A 4,494-nucleotide genomic window follows, 5' to 3' on the forward strand; every position below is an offset into this window, starting at 1 on the left:
AAAATATAGAGAATATTAAATCCTACAAAAGATGCTGTTTATTAATTTGACACTCATCTTTATACCTAAAAGAACCTTAGAAGTAATTGAATTCAACTCCACCATCTAGTAAGTGTCTGGAAAGGATTCAAACCTAGTTCTTTAAATTCAGCATTCTACCCATTACACCAAAAAGTTATTTTAATAGGAAGAGCCCTACCATGTTAGATTTAGCCCTGTAAAGGATTCATGAGAGATAGAAAAGCTACTTAAGAGGAAAAGGTTCGATCAGTTGAAATCTGCACTATTGGAGGGGTTGCCTAGATTGACGAGATAGCAGATGCATCTGAGTATTAATATATCGATACAATCACATGCAAACACATATGTGGATATTACATATATTTATATACCTATGTTCATGTACACATTATCATACACATATTGCTACCAGGGGAGTGTGGGCCCCTGATGAAACTCTAACACTTGAAGTAACAGCAAAGTTACTGATATCAAATATCATATGCATATATGAATACACAAATATAATATATATTGCATGTCAGAATATGTAATGGATAAAGAGACATGTTCATATATTATTATTCACATACACACATAAAATGTAATATTTTGCATTCATGTGTACACATGAATAGGTTGCATATCTGTACATATGCTTATAAATGTATATGTGCACATATGCACATAAACATATATAAACATTTATATGCGAATGTAATGACAGACTGGCCACTCAACCTAGAAGTCATTAACATGTGCAGAATGATGCTGTTAGTTCCTCACATGTAAGAGTCTTGAAATCTTTTTTCTGGGAGAGTCATGATGACACGTGAAAGAAGTGCCTTAGAGAGAGTCAGAGGATGTCTGGAATATCTGTACCTAGTTTTTGTCTACCAACTATACAGTGAATATAGCCCTTTTGATTGCCTGTTGATGTATAGTCCAAATGATCCTAGTTTGACATTCAAAGGACACTAGTTGACTATATTCCTTCTCTTTGTTTGAATTCCTCTAATGTGGAGGCATCCTGATAAGAGATAATGATATAAAAGGAGAAGCTTTAGGCCTTCTGCATCTGAGGCTGATGTGTCCTCATTTTCATCAGCCTCAGTTCTTTGTCTTAATCTTGGTACTTTTATTTTCAATGAATGAGTTTGAAGGCTGCAACTTTGCAAGTTTTAAAAGGTCAGGAGAGTAACCCATTGGAAGGAGCAGATGTAGAGCTTTCCAGTAAGCCATTTCAGCTTTGAGGTCACACTGTCAAAGAAGTGAGAAGAAATTTTCCAGGACACAGTCTTGCAGTTGTTTAGACAAGGTTCATCAAGCTCTGGTATGTTATTTGCACATGACCTTGATGTGAACAAAACAATATAGAAACCACATTAAATATGAGCCCACTTTTTCTAGGGGCTGAGGTGGTATAATATAGAATTTACCTCTCTATAAGCATTGGGAGATCTCTATTGTTATGTTTTCTATATGTTCAAAGCAAATATGTCCTTGTAAAAGCTAATTATTATAGGTTAAATGGAATCTAGGCACTAGTCCCTGGGGCTTAACAATAGGAAGTTCACACTAGAATGAAGCCTTGAAATTATGACAGGAAAGAGACTAGAGATGAATTTTGCATCCAATATTTAAGGACTAGATTAGATAAGTTTGGAGAAACTCATCACTAGTAGATGTTTGTTTTTTTTTTTTCTTTTTGGTCACATCAACTTCTGAGAACTATTTGCTGAGTTGAAGGTAGATGAGAGAGTGTATTGAAATGGATCTTAGATGTCACCTTGTCCAACACCTTAATTTTATACACTTAATTTTTACATATCTAATGTATGGGGTGTTCAGAGAGTACTAGAATCCATGTGAGGGCTTACTGAAGACTTTTCAGGGCTTCTTATTCACCTTTGGTGACTACCTGTTATTCAGCTCTCACTTGTGACTCCCACAAGCTGTAGCATGTGCAACACTCACATCCCAGTAAAACCATTTTTACAGACAGGCTAAGGTTGAGGGTCACCAACAAGCTTTAAACCCATCGATGAGTTAAGGTTATAGCCAACTTAAGCATGTGAAGACTTCCACTGGCAGAATGAGCAATTTGTTCCAACAACCATGATGGCAGGTGAAGCAGGCATTGTAGAGCTTGGTCAGACATCGAAGTCACCAAGGTCATCCACTGCATCCTGGGTCATCACCAGTCGTCTTGACATTTGTTTTGCAGTGGGACTTCAATGACTCTGGAAGAGAAAGTGAAGCTGATTTCTTGGAACATCTCTGCTTTACTAAAATTAAATGCATGCTTGAATCAAGACAATAATTCATGATGTCATTGAACCTCTTCAAAAATGAAAGATGAACAGTAACAATTTTACACAAAAAGAATCTGAGTTCCAGAAAAGCTAAGAGATTTTTCTCAGAGTCCCACAGGACAGATCCAGGATTTGACCCCAGTTTGCCTTTTTTTTTTTTTTAAATCTATTCCAGTGGTTGTAACTTTGGTTAGTGAAGAAAGTGTTATAGCTATATCTGAGTCATGTTTCATCTCATTTGGAGTTTGAGAGGTCATGAGGTCTATCAGAGGAGAATTTGAGACCTTAAGGACACTGAAAGAAGGAATTCCTGCTTGGGATAGTGACAAAACCCCATGAAAGACTGACAGTAGTCAAAATTTTGCCTGTGGTATACAGTCACACCTAACCCATTGAGTGACACTAAGTGAGTGTTTGCCACCTTGTGGTCACATAATGTATTATGCACCTTTGCCTCCTGGACAGTTTTCAAATGAAAGTTGGGTGTTGAGAGTAATACTACCTCATGGCCAAGTCATTAATTAAATAATTAATTGGTTATCCATCCAGGAAGTGTTGCAGAGTTTAGTCACCAGGTCATGCTATTGTCATGAATGAAGCAAAGTCATTTCGTCAGAGGATATCCAGTCTTCATGCTCAAACTTTCCCAAAGGTTGCAGTGCTCAACAGGGCACTGAACCTTTGAGGCCACTCCACACTGTCTAAAACCCTCAAGCTCAAGTCCCTGATTCAATACTGATATAGATAGATATATAGATGATAATAGATAGATAGATAGATAGATAGATAGATAGATAGATAGATAGATGATAGATAGATAGATAGATAGACAGATAGATGGATATAGATATCTATATCAAAAAAGAAAATGGAATATTCCTTTGAAATATGAGAATTATGGAAATATCAAATGACTCTAGCCCCCATCACCCATTGTCTAGAAAATTACTCTCTATTCACCTGACCATCTATACTTATAATACAAAGATAATCCACACTGTTTCTACATACATTTTATTACACAAATTAATTAATAAGACGTTTATTAAGAGCTGTTCTATGAAGTATTTAGCCCAATCAACTCCCACTGATCCCTTCATCTACACTTATCATTCCTAGGAGTGTGGGAAGAAAGATTAGAGAAAGAAATCATGTGCATAGGAATTTTGATATTACGAGGAATGTCAATGAGTCTAATAAATGGGTCTTTCTCACTGCTATGCTGCTAACTTTTCTTCCTTATTCTATGAAAGCTGGTGATATCTGGCACTCTAGAATATAGCTTTGGCTGTGACACAGTGTTGTTTTGTATCTTTGTTCTGGTTCCAGATTTTATCTCTGGCTGATAGCATTTGGACATTGAACTATAGCAAGAATATCCAAAATCAGCTATAGTCTCTCCCCCTTCCACCCCAGATTTCTACCTTTCCCTTTCTACTGTCTCTCTGATAACCAAACTGCCACTGTTATGGAATAGAGTGGTAGGTCAGTCCCATGGGAATGCTTAAGTGGAGTCATAGCTTAGTAGCTTCTCTTGAGGGGGAATAACAAAGAAAGCCCCAATGGTAAGGTTGAGGTAGGCATCCTCAAATGAAATATTGACCTCAAGAGGTCAACAAACCTCTCTCACCATACAGCTTTAGCAGCATCCTTCATTCATATTCAGGAAGTTCTTTTTTCAATGTCTCAAATTCCCTTTTAGTCAACATTTTTACTATCTTAGACTTCCACAGAGATGTTATACAGTGCAGACTTCAATACATTTGAAAGGAAATGAGCAAGAATTGCTTGAAGAAAGAAAGACGTGATGAAAAAAAAGGGGAGAGGAAAGTAGAATAATTTTGTAGGAGAAAAAACCTATTCCACTTTTTTGAATTATTTGGGGGCCCAAAAGGTCATGGGAGGTAGAGCTAGCTTAGAAGTTTAAGACATTACGAAAAGAACAGGCAAGTTCTATGACAGTCTAGGATCATGTGAATGTTGGAGCTGTAAGACAGAAATAAGGTTGAGGTTACTGCTGGTTTTGTGAGGAAAGCAACGAGAAACAAAGCATACATTCTACCCTGAGAACTATTGTAGCAGTGAATGAGACGTTGACTCTCTTGATTGGTATTACATATATCTTTTATTGGGGGAGTAAGATGACTCTATGGGGGAGGAAGGGAATAGTCTTTCCTTA

Source organism: Notamacropus eugenii, chromosome 5, assembly GCF_028372415.1.
Source record: "Notamacropus eugenii isolate mMacEug1 chromosome 5, mMacEug1.pri_v2, whole genome shotgun sequence".
Classification (NCBI taxonomy): Eukaryota; Metazoa; Chordata; class Mammalia; order Diprotodontia; family Macropodidae; genus Notamacropus; species Notamacropus eugenii.